Raw genomic sequence first — 14258 nt, forward strand, 5'->3', positions numbered from 1 at the left:
GAAAACTTCTCCAAGGTTGAGTTTGTCTCATTCATCATTTTTTTTTTTTTTTACATTCATTTACTTGGACTCCGTGAGAGTTAATTTTAGATGTTAACTTGGGCAGGCCGTGGTACCCAGATATTTGGCCATGCACCAGTCTAGATAGTGCAGGTAATTTTTAGATGTTATTAACATTTCAACCAGTGGACTTGGCATAAGGCAGATCATCATCCATCATGTGGGTGGATTTTATACAGGCAGATGGAGGCCTTAAGAGAAAACAGACGGCAGTCCCCAAGGAGGAGGGAGTTCTGCCAGCAGGCTGAACTTTGGACGGGAGCAGCAGCCTCAGCTCTTCTCTGGATCTCCAGCCTGCTGGTTTGCCCTGCAGATTTTGGACATTCGTCTCCACAATTGTGTGAGCCAATTCCTTAAAATCTCTCTCTCGCATCTCTCCCTCTATCCATACCTGTGGCCATAGCCTGTGTCCGTGTTGATTCCTATTTCTGTCGATATCCACATCCACATCCTGTGGGTTCTGTCTCTCTGGAACTCATGTGAATGCAGACTCTCTCTGATGTTAGATACTTTGGTCACTTTCTTTCCTGTGTTGTTTGCTTTGTTTACGGAGGCTTTGTCCTTGGAGACTCTTTACTTTTTTCCTGTGGGCAAATTCATCAGTCTTACTTTTCACTGTTCCTGGCCTTAGCGTCATTCTGAGAAAACACTTATTCACCGTAAGAGAATATAGATATTTTGCCATATTTTTTTCTGGTCTGATTATTGATCTGTATCAGTGCTGGTCCTTAATTGCTTTTTGTCCTTACAATGAGAGCAGAAATGCTTTTTCTTTTCTCTTTCATTTCCCCAATTCTGTTTTGAGGTCTTGTCCAAACCAATGTTTTCTAGAATAAACTTGGCAAGTACAGATCTGGCTGTGGCCACAGCCACAGACATCAGGGCCTCGGCTGGGGAGGAGAGGTGCAGGCCTCTGGAAGGCTCTTTGGGGCTGGAGACTATGGCCTGATTTCTGTCCAGGTCTTGGGGGGCCTCTGTCCACAAGTCTAGCGGGGCAGAAAGGGCTCAGACCCTTCCCTCAGAATACCAAGGGAGAGGTGATCGGCTGGGCCCAGGCAGGTAGCTGGTGCTGAGCGCCCCGAGACCAGGCCAGGCTTGTCAAGCATTGATTTAGGTGTGCGAGGCACACATGTCCTGTTTGTTACAAGCTGGAAACAGATGTTTCTGCCCCGAGTGCCCCCTCAGAGGGTGGCGTCCAGGCCCAGGAGGCTGCGGCGACACGGGTGAGCTGCAGAGCATGCAGGGGCGAGGGCCCTGGCCCATGTCACGAGGCTGAGTTATGACTGTGGCTTCAGTGATGGGAACGCTGTAAACACATTCCTGTGCGAGGCCCTGGGCCACCTGGGGCCGTCACATGCCCCCAGCAGACAGATTTCTGTAGTTGGTCAGGACTCAACGGACATTTATGTAACATGAAAAGGGTAAGTGGTGCTGGAGGGCAGCTCCCTGAATCACTCTGTCGGAGCAAGTCTGTTGGATGAAGGTGCATGAAAACAACACAGTGCGGCTGAGGGCCAGGGCTGTAGACATTCGGGCAAGTGCACAGGCTGTGCTGGACCAGCCCCGGCACTAGAAACAGGCGCAGGGTGGGGAGTTTGCTGGGGACAAAGTGCGTCGCGTCATGCACTTTAGGGCATTTCCTAGGTATGATTGCTAGAGAGAAGCAAAGCTCAAATACAGACCATCTGCCCCACACCGTCAGATTGGGTTCTCACCGTCCTCAGGGGAATCACAGGTGACTGGCTTTGGAGCCCGAGATGTCTTCCCGCCTCCCAGGGGCCTGTGGATGGGGCTCCCTGCAGATTCAAGGCCCAGGGGAAAAGCCGAGAGCTGCCTCCTTGGGGACAGCTGGGCGGCAACTGTGATCACACCTGGGGGGCTTCGTGGCAGAGGCCTGAGCTGCTCCCTCCGTTGGCCAGCAGGCTCTGAGAGCCCTCGCCCGGCCTGACTGTTCATCCATCGTTTCACACGGAGGTCAGCTGTGGCTGTCTGTGCTCTCAGAGGGGAGGCGATGGCAAGGCGCCTGCCATGCAGATGGGTGGTGGGAGGGAGCCTGTTACACTCTGAGGCCAGGAGCAGGCCTGCGGGCACTGGGGATCCAGGCTGGCTGAGGGCAGTGGGTCAGGCCTGAGAGTTCTGACTTTGTTCTTGGTGCAGTGGGAACGTCTCTGTGGGTTTGAATGGGCTGCCCTGACAGATTCATGTTTTAAAAAGACCACGTGGTCCGTGGGGTGGGGCTGGGGCCGGAGGATCAGCAGGAACCTCTGGCTTTGAAGTGATAGCGCTTTCTCCTTCGTCTCACGTCTCCCTCTGCCTCCCTCATATGACACCTGTGATCACATTCGGAGCCACCCACGTAACCCAGGCTCCTCTCCTCATCTCAAGATCGTTCACTTAATCTCATCTGCAAAGTCCCGTTTGCCACGTAGGATCTCAGAGTCACGGTTTTGGGAATCTGGATGAGGACACAAGTCCCATTTGCCATGTAAGATCTCAGAGTCATGGTCCTGGGAATCTGGATGAGGACACTTTTGGGGCCTGACTTAGCCGACTATCCCCCTTTAGTTTCGGATGTCTTGAGTAGGAGGCACACAGCTGATTGCCAGTGCCAACGCATGGAATAAAAGTCCACACTTAGGGACAGATACGAGTTGAAACCATGAACAGTTGCTGTTGGAAACCACAATATTGATAAGCTCGCCAAGAGCACGAGCAGGGGTTGAGGGGAGACTGAGCGGGACAGCTGCAAGAAGACGACCTACAGGGCACATCCTAGGAGCAAATGAGGCACCGGGTTGGGGACACATGGCTGACACCCAGGCTCACCCTCATCCTGTCTCTGATCCGTGGGTGGGGAGGGCACGTGGCGGGAGGACCTGTTTGGGGAGCAAGCTCCCGCCACACCCCACTATTGTTTCCTCATCTGGTGGAGTGAGAGAAGCCTGTGTCCAACTGACAGGGTCAAATCCAGGCCCCCCGTCCATGGAAGATTCCGGACAACGTCTTGGCCTGTTTTGGCTGTTGTACCAAATACCTGTCAAGCTAAATAATGAACAGAGAGAGACTCTAACAGAAAATGATATTTACTGGGGAAGAGTGAGGTGTGGCGGGAACTTGGTCCCCAAGCATTGCAGTGGGAGCGCACGTACCATCATAAACTACCTGTATATTCGGGGAGGTAAGGGACAACAAAGGTTTTTAAAGGAAAAATGAGGACGATTACATGATCGTTTCGAGGTAATCTTTGGCTACAAGGATCAATAACAAGGGTGATGCCAGTATGAGGCTCACAAGAAGTTGCTGGGCAGATGTCCTCGCAGAAGTATTTTTGTGTAAGGTTGCAATGGTCTTTGTGCGAGGCTGTGTTTTTTATAGTCTTTTGTGATAGTTTTTGCTAGCAGGTGTTTATGCATGAAAATGCTTCTTTTCTTATCCTTCTCTGGGTTTATATGTCAGAGTTTCTTTTATTTGTTGGTTTTTTAACACAAGTGACTCCATTTTGATTCTGACCACTTTCATCATATTTTCTCCTTTTGCTCAAGGTCTTTCTCTGGAATTCTCACTGATGGACCATGCTGTGGTAGGTTCTGATGTCCTCAGTACCTGGATGGGCCTGTCCCAGGTTTCTGGTCTCATCACATGTTTGAAGGAGTGATTGATGTCTAGGAGTCAGTGTCAAAATCCTTTTAGCCACATTTGAGTAACAAAGGAGGTTTGAAGAGAATGGCTTTCAGGCTAAGTCTACCTGGAGTACATGATTAAGTTCGATTTTGTTGTGCTGTAGTCTTTTGCTATCATCTCAAAGTGCTGGGCTAGCATTATTCCATTAGAAGTTGTACTTCTGAAAAAATTCAGCAAGTAACAGATACAAAGTTTAAAAAGGGAAAATAAGAAGTAAAATTAGTAATAATATGACAATCCTAGTTTGCATAATAGGATTATGCAATGTCTAGGATTAAAGGCAATTAATTGAATAAATAATGAATCTAGGATTAAAGGCAATTACTTGAATAAATATAATTGGAAACCAAGTAAAAAATGTAGGCCCTAGGACAGGTAAGAGTCCCATTATGATATGGAGTCTTGTTCCCATGACTCGGGAGAAGCTGTCTACAGAGTGAAATTGTGAAATTCTCATCCTGGTTTGCAGTTTGAATGTCTCTAGCCGTGACATTGGGCGGTCTGGTGCATTTTCTGTCTGACTTGGGCATCAAGCAGGAGACTTGTTTCTTAACATTTATCTAGCTTCAGCTTATAGGGCTTCAGGAACAGAGTAGCTTTCATTTTCCTCCATGGAAGAAAGTTGGATTGGAAGAATCTAGAAGAATTCAGGATCTAGTCTATAGGTAGAAAACAAGAACTTGAAAATAATGCACATAGCTACAATCTATAAACAGGTGTGTTATAGCTTTTCTTTAGAAGCATTACTGTTCCTCTGTACACTGATCAAATAGGAATCTCAAACTTCAATACCTCTTTATGCTGGTAAGCCAAACCAAGACAGGCTTTAGCTTTTTCTTACAGTTTTAAGGTTTCTGAGCTTGCCAAGAAGTGATGAGTTTTACTCATTATAAGGAGCCATGGAAACCAGGCATTGTTTTTTCTTTCTTTTTTCTTGAGATGGAGTCTCACTTTGTTGCCCAGGCTGGAGTGCAGTAGCATGATCTTGGCAGACTGCCATCTCTGCCTCCCATGTTCAAGCGATTCTCCTGCTTCAGTTTCCTGAATAGCTGGGATTATAGGTGCCCATCACCACACCTGGCTAATTTTTGTATTTTTAGTAGAGATGGGGTTGAGATGGGGTTTTGTCATGTTGGCCAGGCTGGTCTCGAACTCCTGACCTCGGGTGCTCTGCCTGACTGGGCCTTCCAAAGTGCTGAGATTACAGGGGTGAACCACCCTGCCCGGCCAAAACTAGGCATTCTATGTATATTTTTCAAATATGATATTTCAGCCAAAGCCTTAGTATTATGCCTGATGTTTCCAATTATATCCTGCAGTAAGGAGACAAGTTTTTATTTGGACTTACACAAATAGCCACATCATCATAAGAACACTCATGAATAGTTTCGGAATTTTGGAGGAATCAAGTAGGGGGGAAAATAAATGCTTTCATCTTTGTTCACAAAAAGTATACTTTATTAAATTACTGTAAACTATAGACAACCTAAGAGAGAAAATTTCCTCTAATCTGGCAAACAAAACATTTAAGTAAAGAACTAACAATGCTTCAAATAAAATTCATGAAAATATTCCCCTCATCAGCTCTTCAATATCATGAAGTTAGTTTTTCTGCTTGAGCTTGATCAGGGGTTTTTGAGTTTCTCAGTGTCTTATTAGAGTTCTGAAAATTTTTTATTGAGTCCATTGATCTTTTATCAGGAAACTGTATTGAAGAGTTCCTGTTTGAGTCTCTTCCATGAAAAGCCATTTTGGACAATAGCTGATGACAAATGCTCTTGGAGAAAAATCTAAACAATAACTCTGGGTCACAAAAACAAAACAGTCATGGTTAAACAGCTGATGAAAATTCATTATAATCAGCAATTGATAAGGAAATTTACTTTTTAAAAATTACTGTAGCGTTTTAAGGTAACAAACAGAATCATGACTGTGACTGATAACATCACATCAGAACCATCAGGGTTTTATAAATTTCACATAATCTTTAGAGTACTCACATCAATAACAGCTCCATACAAATATAGCTTTAAAGAAGATGTACCATAACCAAAATTATGGCTGATAACATTATAGACTTATATGAATTTATATAATTTTTGAAACATCATATCCATAGAATACCCATATACGTAACTGAAAGAAGATCTAATATCACTTATGATTTGACAATGTTTCCCATATAATTTACCATATAAGCCTAATCATTTATTTTCTCTATGGGATGAGAGAGAAATTATTTGAGGCTTTCCAGGGGTCTAACTGTAAAATCCCTAAGTCAATTCTAGATAAAAAAGACTTACTTTAGAAGTTTGATCCTGAGGAAGCCTGCCAAAGATGTCAACAGGATCAACATGGTTGATGAAAGCAGAATCACAGGTCACTATTAAATATGGCCATGTATTTAACTAGTGATCATCAAAAGACTTTAAAAGTAATACGGAAAGTTACATGGATTAAAAGGACCTAACTTCTTCAAAGCTTAAGTTTCCTAAGTAACCAAAAACCTCATAAAGACAACACAAAAAATCATACTAGTAAAATACAAAATCTTTGTTTTTTTAGGCCACTTACGCAAAAGTTAGAGAAATGCCTCCTGCAGTGTGATTGTGTCCCCTCATGGGAAGCCCATGTGGATCAACTGGCAGTCAAACCTGATGAAAAAGACACTGAGTTTAATTAGGCCGAGAAAGAGTATGTCCAAGGCTATGAGTGTGAACCATTAGTAGAGAAATGTAAACAAGATAACTAGTACCTGAGCAGGGGAACACATAGGAAAAGTAAGAGCATGAGAAGTTTCCTGGTTACATGGGACAATTCAGTTATACTGGAATTATACTGGAGATAAATTTGTTTTCTAGACTTTCAGGATAAACATTTCGGCATCAAGCCATGACAGCCGAGTTTTAATGGGAGAAAAAATGTGATAGGAGTTGATAAAAAAGTTGAAAGAGAGAGTTATCACCCCAGGCCATCTCATGGGGAGGAGGAGCTGAAGGCGCTGATGGATAAATCTGTATTTATAGATATGATCTATAAATCCTTATTTATAGACATGATCTATAAATCATGTGCTGTGAGATACAACAGAAGTTGAACTTCTGAAATCTAAATCTGAGAAGCTTTAGGGGAAGAAGTCTATGTCAAGAAATGAAATTCCCATTTTACACGAAGAGGACATCATTTCCAACCTGAAACTAGGGAAAGTAAATGGATCCCAGGAAGCAATAGAAATGGTCTGTTAAAGAGGAGATTTTAGGATTAAAAATAAAAACTTCTTGTAGTTTTAAGAACAGATCAATACTTCAAGATAACCTTGTTGTTCTAACACACGAAACTAAATCTTTAGTTTTATATTAGTGTATTTTTAATAGCAAAGCTCAGTCTTTAGACTTACAAATAATTCTCTTCTAATCATAGCCATCTTGATCACACGCAAAATTCCTTTCATAAATTCATTATTTACACATCTTATTATGACTTACTGAGATATTTTATGACATGTTGAGACATTCTGCTTTGTTTGATACCTCCTTTTTTCAAGTAAGCAGTCATTTTACTTTATGACAAAAATTTATCACACAAGAATCTTCCTTTTTAAAAAATTATTCTCTTTTCTTTTTAACCTTTGTTACCAAAAATACATCTTCATACCCATAACTTCCTTCACATACCTCTCTTCTACTTACTGTTTTTAAAATGTTTTTGTCTTCTTAATTCTTTTAATTTTTATTTTTCTATAGGTTATTTGAATACAGGTGGTATTTGGTTACATGAATAAGTTCTTTAGTGGTGATTTGTGAGATTTTGGTGCATCCATCACCTGAGCAGTATACACTGCACCATATTTGTAGTCTTTTATCCCTCATTCCTCTCTCACCCTTACCCCCAAGTTCCCAAAGTCTATTGTATCATTCTTATGCCTTTGCAACCTCATAGCTTAGCTCCCACATGTCAGTAAGAACATAAGATGTTTGGTTTTCCATTCCTGAGTTACGTCACTTAGAATAATAGTCTCCAATCTCATCCAGGTCGCTGTTGATGCCATTAATTCATTCCTTTTTGTGGCCGTGTAGTATTCCACCATATATACATACTACAGTTTCTTTATCCACTTGTTGATTAATGGGCATTTGGGTCGGTTCCACAAGTTTGCAGCTGCAAATTGTAGTGCTATAAACGTGAATGTGCAAGTATCTTTTTCGTATAATGACTTCTTTTCCTCTGGGTAGATACCCAGTAGTGGGATTGCAGGATCAAATAGCAGTTCTACTTTCAGTTCCTTATGGAATCGCTGCACTGTTTTCCATAGCGGCTGTACTAGTTTACATTCCCACCAGCAGTGTAGAAGTGTTCCCTGATCACTGCATCCACACCAACATCTACTGTTTTTTGATTTTTTGTTTATGGCCATTCTTGCAGGGGTAAGGTGGTATTGCATTGTGGTTTTGCTTTGCGTTTCCCTAATCATTAGTGATGCTGAGCATTTTTTCATATATTTGTTGGCCATTGGCATATCTTCTTTTGAGAATTTTCTATTCATGACCTTAGTCCACTTTTTGATGGGATTGTTTTTTCTTTTTTCTTTTTTTATTATACTTTAAGTTCTAGGGTACATGTGCACAACGTGCAGGTTTGTTACATATGTATACATGGGCCATGTTGGTGTGCTGCACCCATTAACTCGTCATTTACATTAGGTATATCTCCTAATGCTATCCCTCCCCCATCCGCCCTCCCTACAATAGACCCTGGTGTGTGATGTTCCCCTTCCTGTGTCCAAGTGATCTCCTTGTTCAATTCCCACCTGAGTGAGAACATGTGGTGTTTGGTTTTCTGTTCTTGCGATAGTTTGCTGAGAATGATGGTTTCCAGCTGCATCCATGTCCCTACAAAGGACACGAATCCATCCTTTTTTATGGCTGCATAGTATTCCATGGTGTATATGTGCCACATTTTCTTAATCCAGTCTGTCACTGACTGACATTTGGGTTGATTCCAAGTCTTTGCTATTGTGAATAGTGCCGCAATAAACATACGTGTGCATGTGTCTTTATAGCAGCATGATTTATAATCCTTTGGGTGTATCCCCAGTAGTGGGATGGCTGGGTCAAATGGTATTTCTAGTTCTAGATCCTTGAGGAATTGCCACACTGTTTTCCACAATGGTTGAACTAGTTTACATCCCACCAACAGTGTAAAAGTGTTCCTATTTCTCCACATCCTCTCCAGCACCTGTTGTTTCCTGATTTTTTAATGATTGCCATTCTAACTGGTGTGAGATGGTATCTCATTGTGGTTTTGATTTGCATTTCTCTGATGGCCAGTGATGATGAGCATTTTTTCATGTGTCTGTTGGCTGTATGAATGTCTTCTTTTGAGAAGTGTCTGTTCATATCCTTTGCCCACTTTTTGATGGGGTTGTTTGTTTTTTCTTGTGAATTTGTTTGAGTTCTTTGTAGGTTCTGGATATTAGCCCTTTGTCAGATGAGTAGATTGCAAAAATCTACTCTGTGCAGAAGCTCTTTAGTTTAATTCAATCTCATTTGTCAATTTTGGTTTTTGTTGCCATTACTTTTGCTGTTTTAGACATGAAGTCCTTGCCCATGCCTATGTCCTGAATGGTATTACCTAGTTTTTCTTCTAGGGTTTTTTATGGTTTTAGGTCTAACATTTAAGTCTCTAATCCATCTTGAATTAATTTTTGTATAAGGAGTGAGGAAAGGATCCAGTATCAGCTTTCTACTTATGGTTAGCCAATTTTCCCAGAATCATTTATTAAATGGGGAATCCTTTCCCCATTTCTTGCTGTTGTCAGGTTTGTCAAAGATCAGACGGCTGCAGATGTGTGGTATTATTTCTGAGGGCTCTGTTCTGTTCCATTGGTCTATATCTCTGTTTTGGTACCAGTACCATGCTGTTTTGGTTACTGTAGTCTTGTAGTATAGTTTGAAGTCAGGTAGCATGATGCCTCCAGCTTTGTTCTTTTGGCTTAGGATTGTCTTGGCAATGCAGGCTCTTTTTTGGTTCCATATGAACTTTAAAGCATTTTTTCCCAATTCTGTGAAGAAACTCATTGGTAGCTTAATGGGGATGGCATTGAATCTATAAATTACCTTGGGCAGTATGGCCATTTTCATGATATTGATTCTTCCTATCCATGAGCATGGTATGTTCTTCCATTTGTTTGTGTCCTCTTTTATTTCACTGAGCAGTGGTTTGTAGTTCTCCTTGAAGAGGTCCTTCACATCCCTTGTAAGTTGGATTCCTACGTATTTTATTGTCTTTGAAGCAATTGTTAATGGGAGTTCATTTATGATTTGGCTCTCTGTTTGTCCATTATTGGTGTGTAAGAATGCTTGTGATTTTTGCACATTGATTTTGTATCCTGAGACTTTGCTGAAGTTCCTTATCAGCTTAAGAAGTTTTTGGGCTGAGACGATGGGGTTTTCTAAACATACAATTATGTCATCTGCAAACAGGGACAATTTGACTTCTTCTTTTCCTAACTGAATACTCTTTATTTCTCTCTCTTGCCTGATTGCCCTAGCCAGAACTTCCAACACTATGTTGATAGGAGTGGTGAGAGAGGGCATCCCTGTCTTGTGCCAGTTTTCAAAGGAAATGCTTCCAGTTTTTGCCCATTCAGAATGATATTGGCTGTGGGTTTGTTATAAATAGCTCTTATTATTTTGAGATACGTTCCATCAATACCGAATTTATTGAGAGTTTTTAGCATGCAGGGCTGTTGAATTTTGTCAAAGGCCTTTTCTGCATCTATTGAGACAATCATGTGGATTTTGTCTTTGGTTCTGTTTATATGCTGGATTTACGTTTACTGATTTGTGTATGTTGAACCAGCCTTGCATCCCAGGGATGAAGCCCACTTGATCATGGTGGATAAGCTTTTTGATGTGCTGCTGGATTCGGTTTGCCAGTATTTTATTGAGAATTTTTGCATCGATGTTCATCAGTGATATTAGTCTAAAATTCTCTTTTTTTGTTGTGCCTCTGCCAGGCTTTGGTATCAGGATGATGTTGGCTTTGTAAAATGAGTTAGGGAGGAATTCCCTCTTTTTCTATTCATTGGAATAGTTTCAGAAGGAATGGTACCAACTCCTCCTTGTATCTCTGGTAGAATTCAGTTGTGAATCCATCTGGTCCTGGACTTTTTTGGTTAGTAGGCTATTAATTATTGCCTCAATTTCAGAGCCTGCTATTGGTCTATTCAGGCATTGAACTTCTTCCTGGTTTAGTCTTGGGAGAGCGTAAGTGTCCAGGACATTACCCAGTTCTTCTAGGTTTTCTAGTTTATTTGCATAGAGTTGTTTATAGTGTTCTCTGATGGTAGTTTGTATTTCTGTGGGATCGATGGTGATATCCCCTTTATCATTTTTTATTGCGTCTATTTGATTCTTCTCTCTTTTCTTCTTTATTAGTCTTGCTAGACATCTATCAATTTTGTTGATCTTTTCAAAAATCTGGCTCCTGGATTCATTGATTTTTTGGAGGGTTTTTTGTTTCTCTATCTCCTTCAGTTCTGCTGTGATCTTAGTTATTTCTTGCCTTCTGCTAGCTTTTGAATGTGTTTGCTCTTGCTTCTCTAGCTCTTTTAATTGTGATGTTAGGGTATCAATTTTAGATCTTTCCTGCTTTCACTTCGGACATTTAGTTCTATAAATTTCCTTCTACACACTGCTTTAAATGTGTCCCAGAGATTCTGGTATGTCATATCTTTGTTATCATTGGTTTCAAAGAACATCTTTATTTCTGCCTTCATTTCATTATGTACCCAGTAGTCGTTCAGGAGCAGGTTGTTCAGTTTCCATGTAGTTGAGCGGTTTTGATTGAGTTTCTTAGTCCTGAGTTCTAGTTTGATTGCACTGTGTTGTGAGAGACAGTTTGTTATAATTTCTGTTCTCTTACATTTGCTGAGGAGTGCTTTACTTCCAACTATGTGGTCAATTTTGGAATCAGTGCGATGTGGTGCTGAGAAGAATGTATATTCTGGAGTAAGTGTGATGTGGTGCTGAGAAGAATGTATATTCTGTTGATTTGGGGTGGAGAGTTCTGTGGATGTCTATTAGGTCTGCTTGGTGCAGAATTGAGTTCAATTCCTGGATATCCTTGTTAACTTTCTGTCTCGTTGATTTGTCAAATGTTGACAGTGGGGTGTTAAAATCTCCCATTATTATTGTATGGGAGTCTAAGTCTCTTTGTAAGTCTCTAAGGACTTGCTTTATGAATCTGGGTGCTCCTGTATTGGGTGCATATATATTTAGGATAGTTAGCTCTTCTTGTTGAATTGATCCCTTTACCGTTATGTAGTGGCCTTCTTTGTCTCTTTTGATCTTTGTTGGTTTAAAGTCTGTTTTATCAGAGACTAGGATTGCAACCCCTGCCTCTTTTTTTTTTCCATTTGCTTGGTAGATCTTCCTCCATCCCTTTCTTTTGAGCCTATGTGTATCTCTGCATGTGAGATGAGTCTCCTGAATACAGCAAACTGATGGGTCTGACTCTTTATCCAGTTTACCAGTCTGTGTCTTTTAATTGGACCATTTAGTCCATTTACATTTAAGGTTAATATTGTTATGTGTGAACTTGATCCTGTCATCATGGTATTAGCTGGTTATTTTGCTCGTTAGTTGATGCAGTTTCTTCCTAGCATCAATGGTATTTACATTTTGGCATGTTTCTGCAATGGCTAGTACTGGTTGTTCCTTTCCATGTTTAGGGCTTCCTTCAGGATCTCTTGTAGGGCAGGCCTGGTGGTGACAAAATGTCTAAGCATTTGCTTCTCTGTTAAGGATTTTATTTCTCTTTCACTTATGAAACTTTGTTTGGCTGGATATGAAATTCTGGGTTGAAAATTCTTTTCTTTAAGAATGTTGAATATTGGCCCCCACTCTCTTCTGGCTTGTAGAGTTTCTGCCGAGAGATCTGCTGTTAGTCTGATGGGTTTCCCTTTGTGTGTAAACTGACCTTTCTCTCTGGCTGCCCTTAACATGTTTTCCTTCATTTCAACTTTGGTGAATCTGACAATTATGTGTCTTGGAGTTGCTCTTCTCGAGGAGTATCTTTGTGGTGTTTTCTGTATTTCCTGAATATTAATGTTGGCCTGCCTTGCTAGGTTGGGGAAGGTCTCCTGGATAATATCCTGCAGAAAGTTTTCCAACTTGGTTCCATTCTCCCCGTCACTTTCAGGCACACCAATCAGATGTAGATTTGGTCTTTTCACATAATCTCATATTTCTTGGAGGCTTTGTTCATTTCTTTTTACTCTTTTTTCTCTAAATTTCTCTTCTCAACTTCATTTCATTCATTTGATCTTCAGTCACTGACACTCTTTCTTCCAGTTGATCAAATCGGTTACTGAAGCTTGTGCATTTGTCACATAGTTCTTGTGTCATGGTTTTCATCTCTATCAGTTCGATTTATGGACTTCTCTGCATTGGTTACTATAGTTATTCATTCTTCCCTTCTGTTTGCAAGGTTTTTAGCTTCTTTGTGCTGGGTACGTAGTTCCTCCTTTAGCTCTGAGAAGTTTGATTGACTGAAGACTTCTTCTTTCAACTTGTCAAAGTCATTCTCTGTCCAGCTTTGTTCCATTGCTGGCGATGAGCTGCATTCCTTTGGAGGGGGAGATGTGCTCTGATTTTTTTAATTTTCAGCTTTTCTGCACTGCTTTTTCCTCATCTTTGTGGTTTTATCTGCCTTTGGTCTTTGATGATGGTGACATACTGATGGGGTTTTGGTGTGGGTGTCCTTTCTGTTAGTTTTCCTTCTAACAGTCAGGACCCTCAGCTGCAGGTCTGTTGGAGCTTGCTTGAGGTCCACTGCAGACCCTGTTTGCCTGGGTATCAGCAGCAGAGGCTGCAGAAGATAGAATATTGCTGTACAGCAAGTGTTGATGTCTGATTCTTGCTCTGGAAGCTTCGTCTCAGAGGTGTACCCAGCCGTGTGAGGTGTGACGTGTCAGTGTGCACCTAGTGGGGGATGTCTCCCAGTTTGGCTACTCAGGGGTCAGGGACCCACTTGAGCAGGCAGTTCATCTGTTCTCAGATCTCAGCCTCCATGCTGGGAGAACCACTGCTCTCTTCAAAGCTGTCACACAGGGACATTTACATCTGCAGATATTTCTGCTGGTTTTTGTTTAGTTATGTCCTGTCCCCAGAGGTAGAGTTTACAGAGGTAGGCAGGCCTCCTTGAGCTGAGGTGGGCTCCACTCAGTTTGAGCTTCCCAGTGGCTTTGTTTACCTACTTAAGCCTCAGCAATGGTGGCCGCCCCTCCCACAGCTTCGCTGCCGCTTTGCAGTTAGATCTCAGACTGCTGTGCTAGCAATCAGGGAGGCTCCATGGGCGTTGGACTGTCCAGGCCAGGCGTGGGATATAATATCCTGGTGTGCTGTTTGCTAAGATCCTTGGTAAAGCACAGTATTGGGGGGGAGTTACCTGATTTTCCAGGTGTTGTGTGTCTCAGTTTCCCTTGGCTAAGAAAAGGAATTCCCTTCCCCATT

At 41.7% G+C, this 14258-nt stretch overlaps 1 long non-coding RNA gene across 1 annotated transcript in view; it reads left to right on the forward strand.

Annotated features, from left to right (window-relative positions):
* The first annotated feature begins 248 nt into the window (after positions 1 to 248).
* LOC144330500 (uncharacterized) overlaps positions 249 to 14258 on the forward strand; it is a 108204-nt gene continuing 94194 nt past the window's right edge. Inside the window, exon 1 of the long non-coding RNA XR_013396756.1 lies at positions 249 to 398. This is a non-coding gene — a long non-coding RNA (uncharacterized LOC144330500). The remainder of the gene's footprint in view (positions 399 to 14258) is intronic.

This window comes from Macaca mulatta, chromosome 7, assembly GCF_049350105.2.
Source record: "Macaca mulatta isolate MMU2019108-1 chromosome 7, T2T-MMU8v2.0, whole genome shotgun sequence".
NCBI lineage: Eukaryota > Metazoa > Chordata > Mammalia > Primates > Cercopithecidae > Macaca > Macaca mulatta.